Source organism: Oryx dammah, unplaced genomic scaffold (assembly GCF_014754425.2).
Source record: "Oryx dammah isolate SB20612 unplaced genomic scaffold, SCBI_Odam_1.1 HiC_scaffold_18, whole genome shotgun sequence".
In the NCBI taxonomy this organism is placed as follows: Eukaryota; Metazoa; Chordata; class Mammalia; order Artiodactyla; family Bovidae; genus Oryx; species Oryx dammah.
Window position 1 is genome coordinate 66,797,470 of NW_024070202.1, and position 18,236 is coordinate 66,815,705.

The window sequence follows — 18,236 nt, forward strand, 5'->3', positions numbered from 1 at the left end:
TTCCTGAGAGCCTGTGCCCGCTGCCCACGGGGACAGGGCTTGGCTCCCCATGCGCCACCCCCCACCCGGAGATCCGGAGTGGCCTCTTCTCCAGCCCTGCTCCCCCATCCCCGCTCCTTCTCGCCTCCGGTGTGTATTGAGGGAGGGTGCAATAGACTCTGCCACCTTCTCCCTGGTTCCTCCAAAGGAGAGTTTAAAACCCATGTGTGGACAAACCTAAATCGCTGCAGCACACACTACTGACTTCAGGGGCTTGGAGATGAGCACTGGGAAGGGAGTCTGGAGACTAAAGGAGTCACCACGAGCTGAGTGACCCTGCGCGAGTCACTTCCCATCTCCGAGATTGGTTTCCTCATCCGGGGCTTCTATCAATATACCCACCAAGCCACCTTCAGTTCGGCAATTTCCTAGTTGCTCTTTACTCATCCCGGCTCATCCCGCCATAGCCCCTTCCCCAGCGAGACCCCAGCCTTTTGTTCCGGGGGTGAAGCGGGGAAGGGAGGAAGGAGAGCTTGGCGACCAGGCCGGGGCGGCCTTGGCGCCTGGGGCCGCTCCCTGGAGAGTCGGGTCGGGGGAAGACAACCAGGCAACCCCGGGGTGACCTCCTTCCCTCCGCGGTCCCGTTACAGCCCGGCCCGGGAGTCACCGGGCGGCGGGCAGCGAGCGAGGGGCTCCAGGGCAGCGCAGCGCCGCGGGCGGGGAGCCCCGGACACGAGCATGCGCGCAGCACCCCGGCCCCGCCGGGGGCTCACTCCGCCCCGGGACGGGCCCGAGCGCCCGCCGCGACAGCTTATCCCCTCTCCCCCCGGCGCCGACCCGGGCACGCGCGCGGAGCCGCTACCTGCCGCCAGCCGTGCAGAGGACAGGACAGAACTCGTCTCTGGCCGGCTTCCCCGCCGCCGCCGCCGCCACCTCTAGGATCCGGGCTCGGTCCCGCAGCACCCGTGCTTCAGGCGGCGCCGCTGCGGCCGCGCTGCACCGGGTGCTGAGCTCGGTGCGCGTCGCTCCCTCCCGGCCGCCAGCTCTGGGGCTGCCGGGACGCGGAGGCGGGGCCGCCGCCCCCACCTGCTCCGCTGGCTCCTGCCCTGAAGTCGCCGCCGCCCAGCGCGCAGGGACGCGGCCCGGGCAGGCGGGGTCGCTCTGGAACCCGGGAGGCGGGTCCCAGCCACCGGGCGCGCCTCTCCTTGTAGGAGTTCCAAGTCTAAGCTGGGGAGAGAGTGGGCCCCAAGGCTGGAGTTCCCCAGATACGAGCGACACCCGGCCCAGTACCGCCAGACTGCGGACATTCCACTCCTTTATCAGTTTATTCCAAAATATTTTGAACCTCTCCTGTGGTCCAGGCGGCGTCATAAGCAGTGGGGACAAAAGAGAGAACAAGATCATCTTGTTCCCGGAGTTCACGGTCTAGAAAGGGAAACAACTAATGGACAGATATACTGCAGAACCGAGAGGAAGTGGTCTCAGAGGGGTCCCTGATCCAGACTTGGGGGGCTAGGGGACGTCTCCTCGAGATGCCGATGGCTAAGAGAATTGAAGGATGAGCATGAAGTGGCCGGTTGGAGTGACCTGGGGAGGTAGATTGACCCAACTGGAGCCGACTGTGTTTGCAAACTGAAATGTTTGAGGAGCCGAAAGAACTTGGGATGACAAGTAAAACCCTTGTCACGCTTGACTTCAGGCCCCTGGGAAGACACAGAAAGTTTGTGTCTGAGGCGGGATGCTTGATTGGTTGGTGAGCACTTAAAGTCTCCCACATCCTGTGCTTTTCTGCTAGTGGAGGAACTAAGAGACTCATGGACCATTCATTGCGCTGCCTCTGAACATCTATGAACCAGGCACTCTGCCGGGTCCTTGAACGTGCTGCTGAAGGAGACAGAAAGGAGCTACTAGTCTGGAGTGGAGGAGAGACCTGTACTCAGCGCTGTGTCAACACTTGGATCGGGTGCATGGGAACACAGGTGAGACAGCAGTTAATGCTGGGAGGGAGGAGGATCTCACACAGGGATGGCAGCTTGTCTACAGGTTCAGATTCTGTAGCAGCTGCTGTCAAAGTATGTTCCCCAAGCAGTCGCTAACTAGTTTCTTAATTACTAGTGTTTACAGGCTGACAATGTGTAGGCTTATATTTAGAGCAAGGATAAATAATTCACTTCTCATGCCTTCCCTGTGTTGTCAAGAACAAATTCCCTGTGTTTGATTTAGGTGAAGAAGATGTAGGAAGTGGAAGCCAATAGGTACTTGCTTCCCACCTGTTTGTCTTGTGTGACTGCTATCTTTCCTGCTTTAGAACCATAATAAATGGGCAAGAAGACATGTCCATGAGCCCAGAATTCCTACAAGGTCTTCTGCTGAGTGGTCCAAGTGGTAGCTAGTCAAATTCAAAGGCTGTTATCTTAAAGGGTAGGTATGGCTTGGATCAAGTAATTATTGGGAAATTATTGGAAAGGGTGGGGACATTGTGAGTGAGGAAAATATTTGGAAAGTGGGGACATTTGGGCTGAAAGCTTCAGGTACCCAATGTTTCCCATCCATGTAAAGTGACTGTGCCATTGGTGTCTTGTTTTAATGGACATTAGGGAAAGATCCATTCCCCCCTGGTTCCACCATAACTACAGTCATAACTATAGTATATATCTACAGGAGAGCACTAGCTATGCCAGGTGGATGAAGCAGGCATACCTCAGAGATATTGCAAGTTCAGTTCATGAACACTGCAGTAAAGCCAGTATTGCAATAAAATGAATCACGTGAACTTTTGGTTTCCAACATATAAAAATTATGTTTATACTATACTTTATTAAGTATGCAATAGCATTATATGTAAAAAAGCACACAGCTTACTTTAAAAAAACATTATTGCAAAAGAATTGCTAAGCATCATCTGATAATGCAAGGAGGCCAAACCATAAATCTGTAAAAAATGCAATATCTTCGAAGTGAGTCACCTGCCCAGTAGCCAAACCACTCTCCCTTTCCAGAAATTAACATTACTGAGGATTATGATTGTGGCCCAAGACTACTGGGACAGTCCCATTCCTGATTTTCCAGTCTTTCTTGCAGCTAAGGAAGTCATTGACCGAGTTCTGGCAAATGAAAGAAGGTGTTGACTGGGGGTCGTTGAGAAATCTTTTGCTGACTCTGACCTTCTGTCCCCCATGTTCCCGATGCCGTGAATGCAAATGAGATGGCTAGTAATGCTGCAACTAGAATATAACATGGGCGTGTTGTAATCAAGAGAATGAACATGAGGCCAAAAAAGCCAATATAATCAGGATGTCCCAGGATGACAGAGTGGAAAATAGGGCCAGTGTGTATGGTACTGCTGGGCATTCAAATGAAATCCAGCAACAGCCCATCTCTGAGCATTTTATTATATGAGAAAAATAGTCCCTGAGACTAAGTTTTCTATTGCTTGTGGCCAAATGTATTTCTGACTGATACTATGGCCTGGTAAAGGACAGACATCTCTTTTCCTGCTCACCAAATGCCTGCAATAACTCACCTTTCACACCTTCTACTTGTAAACTTATGTTTATGTCTACCATGACTTACTGAGCTCTTTAGGAGAACAGCATTATAGAAATCATAAATGTTTTGTACCTATATCCACATCATTTCGTCAAGTATTTATACAGCAGCTATTAGATGGTGATAATGTACTGTTTCTGGGGGTGTTAAAATGGATTCACAGCTCTTCCTCCAGGGAGCTAACAGCTTCAGTTCAGTCAATCAGTCAGTTCAGTCGCTCAGTCGTGTCCACCTCCTTGCGACCCCATGAATCGCAGCATGCCAGGCCTCCCTGTCCATCACCAACTCCCGGAATTCACTCAGACTCAAGTCCATCGAGTCCGTGATGCCATCCAGCCATCTCATCCTCTGTCGTTCCCTTCTCCTTCTGCCCCCAATCCCTCCCAGCATCAGAGTCTTTTCCAGTGAGTCAACTCTTTGCATGAGGTGGCCAAAGTACTGGAGTTTCAGCTTCAGCATCATTCCTTCCAAAGAACACCCAGGGCTGATCTCCTTTAGAATGGACTGGTTGGATCTCCTTGCAGTCCAAGGGACTCTCAAGAGTCTTCTCCAACACTACAGTTCAAAAGCATCAATTCTTTGGAGCTCAGCTTTCTTCACAGTCCAACTCTCACATCCATACATGACTACTGGAAAAACCATAGCCTTGACTAGACAGACCTTTGTTGGCTAAGTAATGTCTCTGCTTTTCAATATACTATCCAGGTTGGTCATAACTTTCCTTTCAAAGAGTAAGCGTCTTTTAATTTCATGGCTGCAGTCACCATCTGCAGTGATTTTGGAGCCCCCCAAAATAAAGTCTGACACTGTTTCCACTGTTTCCCCATCTATTTCCCATGAAATGATGTGACCAGATGCCATGATCTTAGTTTTCTGAATGTTGAGCTTTAAGCCAACTTTTTCACTCTCCTTTTTCACTTTCATCAAGAGGCTTTTTAGTTCCTCTTTGCTTTCTGCCATAAGGGTGGTGTCATCTGCATATCTGAGGTTATTGATGTTTCTCCCGGCAATCTTGATTCCAGCTCATGCTTCTTCCAGCCCAGCACTTCTCATGATGTACTCTGCATATAAATTAAATAAGCTAACAGCTTAGTAGAGGATATAAGCTCTTAAATTGACTTTTATAGTTCCGTGGATAGAGGTAATACAGAAGAAATGATGAATACTGCCTGATGGGAGGGAAAGGGAGATAGTAACAGCTGAGCTGGGCTTCCATGAATGAACTGGAGTGTCCCATCAGAAACCAGGGAAAGGAAACCATTTCAGGAAAGAGAAAGTGTAAAAGAGCATGGTGGACCAGGAGCCTCAAATACCACATGTCTGAAATTGAATGCATTTTAAACCTGACCCATTCTTGGTTTTGCCCTTCTCCCCATCCATCCAGCCCAACCACCTGGCAACTCCTTAGCTCGCTTTTCCCTTGTAGTACATCCCCTTGCTGAATCTCAGCTCTTGGCCCCATCTGGTTCTACCCTTCTGCACCAATACCACCTGATATCAGAGCCTACTGCCTCTCTCCAGGACCTCCACAGTAGCTGGTCGTTCTTCAACATCCTGCTTCTCTCTGCCAAACCAGTCTTCATAGTGGCCAGAGATGGTCTTGAAACTCAAAGCTGATCTTCCTGCTATCTGTAATTTAGTGATTTTGCTTTGCTCTGACGATAACTGAGCACCTAAGCACAGCACTGATGATAACAGAGATCCTGAGCTTTATCTGAAGGCACTCAGACTCTCCAACACAATTTGCTCAGCCCTCTCCCTCCATCTCTTTACTCCAGTCATGTTAGCCTGCTTTCAGATCCTTGAACTGGTAATGTTCTTTACTGTCACAAGCCCTTTGCACATGCTTTTCCATCTTTGAAGAAAACATTCCCCAAATGAACTTCTCTTCATTTTTCAGATCTCATCTAAACTCAGCCATCACCTACCTGGAACTTGACAAGGTCAACTTTCACCGTAAGAACTCATAATCCCATGTAACTCTCTGTTGCATCATTTATGCAGATGTGATGATGCCATTATTGATTCAATGATTAACATCTGTCTCCCAGACCAGACCATGGTATCTGTGACCTCAGAAACTATCTCAGTTCCCACTGTATCCTTATTTCACAGCACCAAGACTAGAACATAGTAGGCATGTATTTGTTGAGTTATGAAAGAAATGAACCAATGAGAACTGGAGTCTTGAACTGTGTATTTGAGAGTCTATATATATTTTAAAACTTTTGATATCAACTTTACTGAGAAGTAATTTATATATGCTAAAATACACTCATTTTAAAAGCCAACAAATATGTACCCTGATGTAACCACAAACCTTATCAACATATAGACTATTTCAAATACCCAAAGAAGTTCCCTTAGGCCCCCTTTGCAGCCAGTCCTTACCTCCAGTCCCAGGAAACCACAGAACTATTAATATTGATTAGTTTTGTCTTTCTTTTCTAGAGCTTTGTATATTGAACATACATGATGTATTCTTTTGTGTCTGACTTTTTTCTTTGCTCAGCATAATATATTTGACCTTCATCTGTGTGTGATTTGTTCCTATTTATTGCTGGTTAGTATTTCACTGTACTATGGATATGCCAGTATTTGTTTATCCATTCACCTGTTGGTGGACATTTGGGTCAATTTCAGTTTTAGAATATTACAAATAAGTTGGCTTTGAATGTTTATACGTCTTTTGTAGATAAATGTTTTTATTTCTTTTGGGTAAATAATTAAGAGTATAGTTTTAAGAATCATAAACATTTAAAGATAAAACCTTTGAACCACAATGAAAAACTACTTCATACCTGATACCATAATTTGTAAAAAAAGTAAAACAGCAAGATGTGGAGAAGTTGGAACCCTCATACATTGGTGGTAGGAATGTAAAATGGTGCAGGTGCTATGGAAAACAGTTTGATGTTTCCTCAAAAAGTTCAACATGGAATTACCATAGGATCAAGAAATTCCAGTTCTAGGCATATACTGAAAAGAGTGGAACACAGGAGTTCAAATAAAACTTGTACCTGAATGCTCATAGCAGCACGATCCACAATAACCAAAGGGTGTAAACAACCCAAATGTCCATCAACAGATGAACAGGTAATCAAAAGGCCATATATCCATATAATGGAATATTATTTGACAGTGAAAAGAAATGAAATACTGATGGATACTACAATATAAATGAGCCTTGAAAATATTAGGCTAAGTGAAAAAAGCAGATACAAAAGACCACATACTGTTTAATTCCATTTATGTGAAATATCCAGAATAGGCAAATCCATGGAGACAGAAACCAGGTTAGTGGTTTCCAGGGGTTGATGAGAGGGGTGAACAGGGTGTAACTGCTTACTGTGACCAGGGTTTCCATCTAGGGGATAAAAATGTTCTGGAACCAAATAGTTGTAATGATTGTACAATTATGAATGTATTTAATGTACTTAATGCCCTTAATGCCACTGAATGCTATACTTTAACATGGTTAAAAGAGTAAATTTTGTGCTATGTATATTTTACCACAATAATAATGATGATGATGATAAGATACAACTTTAGAGAGTGTGAAGGTCTTGAGCAGTGGTTCCCATCTCTGTAAAGCCTGCTTCGCCACCCCATGCATCACAAGCCCTGTTTGGCTGAGAGAGGGGCTACCTGTCAGGTAGAATTCAGCCAAGAGTCTCCCGTGCAAGTTTCTGCACAGGGAGGAGGCTCCACCTTGGTGAGAGTAAGAGTTGAAAGGCATCACATTCCATTGCTTAACATCAGGCTGGGGCTGACTCCTGCAGGTGCCTAGATGGCTGGGAAAGGACTTCATGAGCACAGCGCATGAAAGAGAGCAGGCAGTTCTATTTAAACAGCAACACTGTTCCAAAGAGTGACCAAGGGAAAACAGTTCACTACCTGTGGCTGCAGTTGAATCCCTTCATGCTGCCTCCCCAGATTCCACTGCTCTTCCAGAATGTGCTGCAAACACCAAAATGTTGAAGTCTACCTTCTTTGCTTCTGGAGTAAGAAGAGAGGAAGGTAGAGACCCATGGTGAACACAGGGTTTTACTAAATAGGCAGAGAAAGAGGAGGTGGAGGGAGAGAAGGGAAAGAGAGAGGAAAGAGCCTGGAGAGAAGGGGGTGCCGAAATCAAGGAGAGCCAAGACATGGCTGAGAGTGTCGTGCTGCACAGAGGTCCCACACAAGGGCCAGGAAGTGTGACAATGGGAGAGTCTCAGTTACCCTAGCAATTACAGTTTCGGTGCAGCAGGACAAGCAGAGCCTGAGTTAGTGGGTGGAAGGATAAGAAGTGGCTGAGGGAGTGTGGACCATACACTCCCTTGAATGTACACTGTTTTTTCAAAAACTTTGACCAAGAAGAGGAGAGAGAGAAATAATTAAATATTGAAGAGAAGAAAGAATTCAGGGAGAGTAGAGACTCTATCATATTGTAGGTTAAGAGAAAAGACCCAACAGAGAAAAGGGTTTCAAGATTTAGGAAAGCGTGGGAGTAGAAAATGGAAGACGGATTTTTCTGAAATACCTTTGTAGATCCATTCTTTAAGAAACTGAGGAAGGATTTGCTGTACAGTAGTTTCACAAAGTTTTCAAAACCTTTCATTCTTCTAAGTAAATAATATAAAGCAGTATTAAAAAACTTTGATCTTGGAGACAAAAGATGTGGATTCAAGCTATTATCAACTAGCTGTGTGGTGTTCACTAGTTCAATAGCTTATTAGATCTTCAAAATCTTAATTCTTTCATCTATGAAAGCGGGCAGTAGTTTCTGCCATGTCTCAGTGTTGTTATCTAATACCAAGTGGTGAATCCCATGAAATTCATAAAAGCATTTTGTTGTACTCCTAGGACCACAGAAAGCTGAAGGACTTTACCTGTTTTACTGTACTGTATTTTAAATTAATCTGCAGTCACTGGAAATACCAACTAAAAGATAATTATTTAAAATGAGATGTTACTGATAACCGTTCTCATCCTTAAAACTTCCTTATGCTATTTCAAATTATTTCTCTTTATCCACAAAAAAGTCACCTTCTTTTACACTCTGGGTAGAAAGGACAGACAGTGTGGTAAAGGAAGAGAGGGCTCAGAGACCTTGTGGATCCACGCCTCACTTCTGTCCAGGTCTGTCACACTTCTGTGAAGATGCGTTTCCTTCATCTGGCTTTTCTTCGCTCTTTCGTAGCCAATATGGGCCATTACCCTAAAGGAAAACTCTGTTTTCAACTTCATTGTTGAAATTAGCATCTGGGTTATAGCAATTACAATTTACCAAGGACTTTCCTCAGTGTTATTATAATGATCAGCCTAACAAGCTGAGAGTTTGGTCACCATATTTTAGGTGATAAACGGAAGCTCAGAAGTTAATGGGCTTATGAAAGTCTCAGGGCTGGTAAGGGGCACATTTGTGAATGGAAACCAATCCTAGGCCACAGGATTCTCAGGTCACTGCCCACACAGTGCCTGGTGTGGAACACATTCCCCGAATGCATGACTAGAGGAATGGCTCATTCCTATTCCAGCTTAGTTGTGCCTTATGCAACTGCCTGATCCATGGCAAAAGCCATCATGCCATACTGGAAGCCTTTTAAACTAGATTTTATCCTCTTCTGGAATTACTTCTTCTTCTTTTGTCTGCATTGCACAGCATGCAGAACTTCCCTGACCAGGGACTGAACTCATGTCCCCTGCAGTGGAAGCAGAGTCTTAACCACTAGACCACCAGGGAAGTCCACGGGATTACTTACTTCTGTTAATGACAGTAACACTCACCGATTCTTTGAGGCCAGAAACCTGGGTCATTCTTCCTTTCTCCCTAACCACCACCACCACCACCACCTGCTCCATCACAAAACCATGCCCATTCTGCTTTCCCAACACCTTCTTTACCTGGTCATTCCCTTCTATCGCCGCTCGAGTTCAGAGCTGGCCCACTGCCATCATCTCCAAACTGGTGTCTCTGGCTCCAGTGTTCTCCCAGTTTTCCTCCCAACTGTTTCTCCTCTGTATCCACAGAGATCTTCAGAAAGTGAAAATTTAATTATCTAATTTGCCTGCCTAAAATCCTTCAATTGTTCTTATTTGCTTTGGAGGTAGAGCCTAAATAACGTAGTATTACATATGACATGCTGCACACTTTACCCCTCCCATGTCATCTCCCGTTTCTCAGCTTCCCTCTTCATATTACTCAGTGTGCCAGCGGTCCCAAAGGCCTCGGAAACCCTCGGATTCACCCTTTGCTTTCCTGACTCTGCCCTCCCCCAAGCCATTTTCTTGTCCTGAAAGACGTTTTTCCTCCTTGTTACCTGGAGAGCTCCTCCTCATCCTTCACGTCAGTGCTCCTTTACTCTAGGGAAGCTTTCTGAATCCTCTGGGTAAACCAGGGGCCCCTCTTCTGAACATTTAACGCTCTCTTCCTCTACTTGAACAGTAGCAGTTGGAGAATTTTGTCGTAGCTCTTGGTTTATTTGCCAATACCCTCAAGGGCAGAAGTGGTGTCATGGTGTCAGTACTCAGTAAATGTTTAATTGAGTAATTAATTAACAGAAAAATCTAGCCCTCTTTTTTTATCTGTCCAGGAAAAATTCTGTAACCAAAGGACAACAACTTAGAAGTGACAAGTCTGCTAAAGGAGATGTTTTCTTTCTTTTTTAGGTGATAAAGAACTCTGGCTAAACCTGCCATGGTGTGAAACTGTGAGGCAGTTTGGAACAAAATGATAGAATAAGAAAGACAGTTCTGAACAATTCTTGGGTCAGACCTCAACTTTATGGCTTTGTGATTCTGTTTCAAATGGTGCAAACTTTTGAACAAGAGCCACATACATTTCAAGTGTTAAAAAAAAAAAAGGTAGCCCAAGGTTAAATAAATGCCCTTTAACAATTTCTGCTATTTTGGGTAGGCTGTGTTTGTACTGCCAAAACAGAGACAAGGGTGAGCAAGAGGGGTTCTTGAAAGTCCTGGGGTTCTGCATGTTAAGATGATTGCAAGGGCTGGTATGTGACATGGTGTTAAATTGCTACTTCATGGCAACATAGGAGAGTGACAGCTTCTTTGTCTGAAAGGTCAGTCAAGCAGGTGACACAACCCAGCCTTCCTTAGTTAATTCTTAGAAAGAGAAACCTTAGTCTTCCTCTTTTCACATCTTAGGATAACAATTTCAAATATAAGATTAGCTCTGTTTCCCTGTCATCGAACAGACTGGTATTTCTTTTCTTCCCCCCAATGCTGGTATTTCTTAATCAGAGACAACATAAGGCTGAAGGAAGATACTGACTCGTGTAGAAAAAAATAATCGCATACTTGTCTAAGAGCATTGCCTACCAAGTCGCCATAGCTTAATAAGAATAAAAAGACTGAGTCCTGGAATCACTTGGAAAGAGGTGATCATGAATCAAAGTACATCTTAATCAGCTGAAAGAGTTTATCCTTCTTGGCTATTCAAGCGAATAATAAGAAAGCACTTAGTAAAGATGGGGGAGGAATGCCGCTGGAAAAGTCTGCTGAGGAATAAAACCCCAGCAGGGAAGCCCAATTATGATACCAAAAGCCATGTGATACAGCTCAGGGAAAAAAAAAATGCATAGGAATAGGAGTTTCAGGGTATAACTCCATGTACCCAAAATTCACATTATAACACAGAAGATGTGAACAGGTGGAAGATAGGCTGGAAATTCCTTCAGGGTAATAAATAATTGTTCATTGTCTTGAGAAGAGGAACTGGAAGGGTGATGGGGAAGCCAAATTCTCTGAGGGAAAAAAATAGCTAACATTGGTTAAACAAGCACCATTCTAAGTGCTTTACTGCGTCTAAGTGTCGGTTCACTCATCCTCACAATAAAGATGGGTTCCACCCTGTGACCTCTGCTCTAGCCACCGCCCTACGTAGGCTCTGAGATCAGAGCTCACTGGGATGTCACACATGTGGACAAAGACTATTAGTGTCCTTCCCTTCCTCCCTCTCTCCCAGGCAGGCAGGAGATATACTTCTTTTTCTTTAATTAGGAAAAAAAAGAGTTCTATTTGAATTTTTAAAAATTTTGCTTTTAATGATAAAATAATATATTTTCTTGGTTCCCTGTAGAGAGAATTCAGAAAACACAGAAAATTACAAAGAAGAAAATTTGCAAATAACCTATAATTATTCTACAACACAAATAAGCACAGATGATGTTTTAATGCACTTTCCTGAAACACACACACACCCGTCCATATACATTACATACGTATACACCCATGTTCTGCTTTTTTCACTTAACACTACGTCATGAGCAAATTTCCTTGTCATTACATACTCCAGTAGTAAAATGGAGGGACCCAGGCAACTGAAACTTGGCTGTGATTCACTCCTTATTTTAAAAGTCAGCCTATGAGTGACATTACTCTTAAGGGCAACTGAGTCTCAAAGTCTTGCTTTTGTTTGGAAGAAGACTGAGAATTAGCAGCCGCTCGTGTGTGGAGAGTATGCATCTGTGCAGTGAAGAGACATTTCACTAGGTGTCAAATCACAGCTGAGCAGAGAAGAGAAGGATGGAGCTCAGGTCCGGCAGAATGTAAGCCCACTCATTCTTTCTCCTTCTTGGGAGTCATCGCAGAACTCTGGCTTAGCCAGTGAAATGAAGGAGAAAGACTTGATGTGGCTCTTATTTTGTTCACCTCTGTCACACACAGGGCTTCCCAGGTGGTGCTAGTGGTAAAGAACCTGCCTGCCAATGCAGGAGATATAAAAATTGCGGGTTCGATCCCTGGGTGGGGAAGATCCCCCAGAGAAGGAAATGGAAACCCACTCCAGTATTCTTGCCTGGAGAATCCCATGGACAGAGGAGGCTGGCGGGCTACCGTGCATGGGATCACAGAGAGTCAGCCATGACTGAAGTGACTAAGCAAGCAGGCATGTCACACACATACTTGAAACACCCTTTAACTGTTGTCTGGTTGTTATCCACAAAGAGAGGAAAAACTTTCTGGGGTTCCTCAGTCAACTCTTTCAGAGAGAAAGAACGTAAAGGGAAGTCTGGGTACTTTGGCACACGTAAAATAACACAGTACATACACACTCCGCTCTCTTTATCAGCCCAGGAAAACACATCCGTAGTTGGATTTCTTAGTGACAAACTTGCACAGTGAGTTTTCAAATACTGCTTATCTTTGGAGAGATCTTCTGTTAATTGTCTCCTTCTCTGATTCAGTTTGACAGATTCTTTCCCTTCATAATTTATATCATTAATGGCTTTTGGATGCTTTTTTTTTTTCATGAACAGTTAAGCTGGGTTTCTAAGGACCCAGGAATTTAGTAGTTCAGTACTTCATAAACCATTCCAGTGAAACTTTTGTTCTAAAGCCTTCAAACTGAATCAGTAAAACAGGGACAGCAATGTCCTCTGTGTGTGTGTATGTGTGTGTGTGTGTCTTCTCTCTGGTATCCACCTTCCGGAGTTACAATGACATTTCTTGTTGGTGCTGAGATTGAGATAGTCTTTGAAAATAGAAACTTTGATTTCTGGAAGCCACAGAATCAGTTGATAGCAGTATTGAGTTCCTAATATGGATAAAATTAATCCAGATTAATCTGTTAGTTTATTTCATTTATTCATTTATCTCTCAATAATTTCAATGTGGGACATGACTAAAGTAGTTTGGATAATTCGGTGAAAGGACAACATGTTATTTGTTTTCATATTTTAAAAATCAATTTTTTAAATCAAAGTGATGATGTGGATAAGTTTAGAAATAGTGCTAAAAAGTTTATATGAAAAAATGGAATTCCCTTACTCCAACTGCCACTTTCCTCTTCTGCAGAAGCAACCACTCTCAAATATTTTAGCTTTTTCTTTTACTATCTATTTCCATATTTTAAATAATATACATAAAATACCATTGCTTGATTTATTGTTTTAGACATTTTCTTCTAACTTCTGTCAAGGTAGATGAGGATTTAGCTTTTGCATTGCTTATATTTTAATTCATTTATTAATTTATTGTTAATCATATTCCCTTCTGTAGTTTCTCGGTACACATTTCAGATAATCTATGCATTCCATCCTCCTACTCCAAACTGGGCTGGTTGCTTCCTGGGCCTGCTAAGCAACTGCCATCTTGGGAAATCTGTCACCCTTCCTCCCATTCTGGATCTCCTGTTTCCTGGGATCCACATTTTCTTCCTTCTTTCTTCCTAGAGCATTCTTCAGTAGTTGAGACTTTACGTACTTAGTTGTTAGTTTTCCCAGGTATGGATCTCTAGGATGTGTTCTTTAAAAGTTGATGGTACTGAGTCACTGTCTTCCAGCTAACAATGGTGCCATAGGCGAATTCATTGCTGTTCGTAGCCCCGGTTCTTCTTTGGGAACTTGCCTCAAGTCATCTTCTTTTTTTGGCCATGCTGCCCTTTGGGGATCTTAGTTCCCTGACCAGCAATCAAACCTGGGTCCCCTGCAGTAGAAGCCCAGAGTCCTAGCAACCGGACAGCTAGGGAATTCCTTCAGATCTTCTCTTTATATTGGGTAATCTGAAACCTTTTAAGGTGGGCTTTGGAGGGATCCTTTCTCAATCATTATGATTGATAATTGACAGTTCATCAGTGGATCAATATGATTTCTTTGTACCGATTCTGAAAGTTCTTCCTATCCTTTTTCTCGATTCATCCTTCCTTTGTTGTTCAGTTACTGAATCATTGTCTGACTCTGCAGCACTGAGGACTGGACTGCAGCGCACCAGGCTTCCTGTCCTCCACTCTTTCCTAGAGTTTGTTCAAATTCTGTCCATTGTGTCAGTAATGCCGTCCAACCATCACATCCTCTGCTGTGGCCCTTTCTCCTTTTGCCTTCAATGTTTCCCAGCATCAGGGTCTTTTCCAGTGCGTCAATTGTCATGATTGATAATTGACAGCTCATCAGTGGATAGATACGATTCGTACTGATTCGGTAATTTCTTCTTATCTTTTTTCTCTGTTCACCCTTCATAGACTTCCTATTAGTCAGAAGTAGGACCCTGCAATAAAGACTGCTGCTGCTGCTGCTGCTGCTAAGTCACTTCAGTCGTGTCCGACTGTGTGACCCCATAGATGGCAGCCCATCAGGCTCCCTGTCCCTGAGATTCTCCAGGCAAGAACACTGGAGTGGGTTGCCATTTCCTTCTCCAGTGCATGAAAGTGAAAAGTGAAAGTGAAGTCGCTCAGTCGTGTCCGACTCTTCGAGACCCCATGAACTGCAGCCTACCAGTCTCCTCCGTCCATGGGATTTTCCAGGCAAGAGTACTGGAGTGGGGTGCCATTGCCTTCTCCGATAAAGACTGCTAGTTCCTACCTAAATATTTACATCCTCCCCTTTTTCCTTAGTAGGAAAATACTTATTTGTTGCTCGTGATAAACTTCCTAGAGGAAAGAACACATTTTCCAAACTCGTGTAGCTGGATGGTACCACATTACTAAGGTCTAGCCAATAAGATATAAGTGGAAATTGGTATAGGATTTCTTGGAAAATGGCTCTTGGAGCTGACTTACCTGGAAAAAGTGCTCTCTGTCCTTCCTAGATTCCTCTTTCCTGATGCTGGAATGTAGACGTGATGGCCAGAGCTCTAGCAGTTAGCTTGGACCGTGATATGAATTTGAGGATAAGAAGCCACATGATCTAAAACACAGAGTAAAAAGACAGTTGTCTCTCTGGAGCTGCCATACCAACCTCACCATGCCTACATCCATTTGAGAATGAAAGTGAAGGTCGCTCAGTCCTGTCTGACTCTTTACGACTCCATGGACTACACAGTCCATGGAATTCTCCAGGCCAGAACACTGGAGTGGGTAGCCTTTCCCTTCTCCAGGGGATCTTTCCAACCCAGGGATTGAACCTAGGTTTCCTGCATTGTGGGCAGATTCTTTACCAACTGAGCTATCAGGGAATAAAACCTTGCATATTTAAGCCACTATTATTTTAGATTTTCTGTTATATGGAGTAAAACCTAATCTGATATAGACCTTCTAAACTGATACTTTAATTTTCATATTGTTTTCTCTTATTTGTTTTAGTTAAAATTTCTTGGAGTCTTTCTTGAAATTTTGATTTTAGTTTTGACATTCATATTTATAATTTCCAAGAGTTCTTTCTTATTCTGTGGTTATTCTTATTTCATGGATATGATATCATCTCTATACCTTTTAGGGGGAAGTTTTCTTCTGTGTCCGACGCTGTTTCTCTTGTCTTCAACTTCCTAGGTAATATATATACTATATATATATATACACATAAACACACATTGTCTGATTTAATCATTCAGTTCAGTTCAGTTCAGTCTCTCAGTCATGTCCGACTCTTTGCGACCCCATGAACTGCAGCATGCCAGGCCTCCCTGTCCATCACCAACTCCCGGAGTTCACTCAGACTCATGTCCATCGAGTCAGTGATGCCATCCAGCCATCTCATCCTCTGTCGTCCCCTTTTCCTCCTGCCCCCATTCCCTCCCAGCATCAGCGTCTTCTCCAGTGAGTCAGCTCTTCCCATGAGGTGGCCAAAGTACTGGAGTTTCAGCTTTAGCATCATTCCTTCCAAAGAAATCCCAGGGTTGATATCCTTCAGAATGGACTGGTTGGATCTCTTGCAGTCCAAGGGACTCTCAAGAGTCTTCTCCAACACCACAGTTCAAAAGCATCAATTCTTCAGCACTCAGCTTTCTTCACAGTCCAACTCTCATATCTATATATGACCACTGGAAAAACCATAGCCTTGACTAGACGGACCTTAGTTGGCAAAGTAATGTCTCTGCTTTTTAATATGCTAGAGTCAGACACAACTGAGCGACTTCACTTTTACTTTTCACTTTCATGAATTGGAGAAGGAAATGGCAACCCACCCCAGTGTTCTTGCCTGGAGAATCCCAGGGATGGGGGAGCCTGGTGGGCTGCCATCTATGGGATCGCACAGAGTCAGACATGACTGAAGCGACTTAGCAGCAGCAGCAGCAGCAGGTTGGTCATAACTTTTCTTCCAAGGAGTAAGCATCTTTTAATTTCATGGTTGCAATCACCATCTGCAGTGATTTTGGAGCCTAAAAAACTAAAGTCTGACACTGTTTCCACTGTTTCCCCATCTATTTCCCATGAAGTGATGGGACCAGATGCCGTGATCTTCGTTTTCTGAATGTTGAGCTTTAAGCCAACCTTTTCACTCTCCACTTTCACTTTCATCAAGAGGCTTTTTAGTTCCTCTTCACTTTCTGCCATAAGGGTGATGTCATCTGCATATCTGAGGTTATTGATATTTCTCCTGGCAATCTTGATTCCAGCTTGTGCTTCTTCTAGCCCAGTGTTTCTCATGATGTACTCTGCATAGAAGTTAAATAAGCAGGGTGACAGTATACAGCCTTGACATACTCCTTGTCCTATTTGGAACCAGGCTGTTGTTCCATGTCCAGTTCTAACTGTTGCTTCCTGACCTGCCTATAGGTTTCTCAAGAGGCAGGTCAGGTGGTCTGGTATTCCCATCTCTTTCAGAATTTTCCACAGTTTATTGTGATCCACACAGTCAAAGGCTTTGGCATAGTCAATAAAGCAGAAATAGATGTTTTTCTGAAACTCTCTTGCTTTTTCCATGATCCAGCAGATGTTGGCAATTTGATCTCTGGTTCCTCTGCCTTTTCTAAAACCAGCTTGAACATCTGGAAGTTCACAGTTCACGTATTGCTGAAGCCTGGCTTGGAGAATTTTGAGCATTACTTTACTAGCGTGTGAGATGAGTGCAATTGTGCGGTAGTTTGAGCATTCTTTGGCATTGCCTTTCTTTGGGATTGGAATGAAAACTGACCTTTTCCAGTCCTGTGGCCACGGCTGAGTTTTCCAAATTTGCTGGCATACTGAGTGCAGCACTTTCACAGCATCATCTTTCAGGATTTGAAATGGCTCAACTGGAATTCCATCACCTCCACTAGCTTTGTTTGTAGTGATGCTTTCTAAAGCCTACTTAACTTCACATTCCAGGATGTCTGGCTCTAGATGAGTGATCACACCATCGTGATGATCTTGGTCGTGAAGCTTTTTTTGTACAGTTCTTCTGTGTATTCTTGCCGTCTCTTCTTAATATCTTCTACTTCTGTTAGGTCCCTACCATTTCTGTCCTTTATCGAGCCCATCTTTGCATGATCTCTGTTCGTTTCCAAATCAAACCATTCAGTATCACAGTAACCCAAGTCTATGCCCCAACCAGTAATGCTGAAGAAGCTGAAGTTGAATGGTTTTATGAAGACATATAAGACCTTTTAGAACTAACACCCCAAAAAGATGTCCTTTTCATTATAGGGGACTGGAATGCAAAAGTAGGAAGTCAAGAAACACCTGGAGTAACAGGCAAATTTGGCCTTGGAATAAGGAATGAAGCAGGGCAAAGTCTAATAGAATTTTGCCAGGAGAACGCACTGGTCATAGCAAACACCCTCTTCCAACAACACAAGAGAAGACTCTACACATGGACATCACCAGATGGTCAACACTGAAATCAGACTGATTATATTCTCTGCAGCCAAAAATGTAGAAGCTCTATACTGTCAGCAAAAACAAGACCAGGAGCTGACTATTGTTCAAATCATGAGCTCCTTATTGGCAAATTCAGACTTAAATTGAAGAAAGTAGGGAAAACCACTAGACCATTCAGGTATGAATTAAATCAAATCCCTTATGATTATACAGTGGAAGTGAGAAATAGATTTAAGAGACTAGATCTGATAGA

The 18,236-nt window shown here is 43.7% G+C and overlaps 1 protein-coding gene across 1 annotated transcript in view; it reads right to left on the minus strand.

Moving 5' to 3' along the window:
• The window catches only part of WIPF3 (WAS/WASL interacting protein family member 3), an 81,123-nt gene extending 80,069 nt beyond the window's left edge, over nt 1–1,054 (minus strand). Inside the window, exon 1 of the mRNA XM_040259706.1 lies at nt 842–1,054. The gene's annotated coding sequence lies outside the window, so the exon portion shown is untranslated. The remainder of the gene's footprint in view (nt 1–841) is intronic.
• Between the last annotated feature and the right edge of the window lie 17,182 nt (nt 1,055–18,236).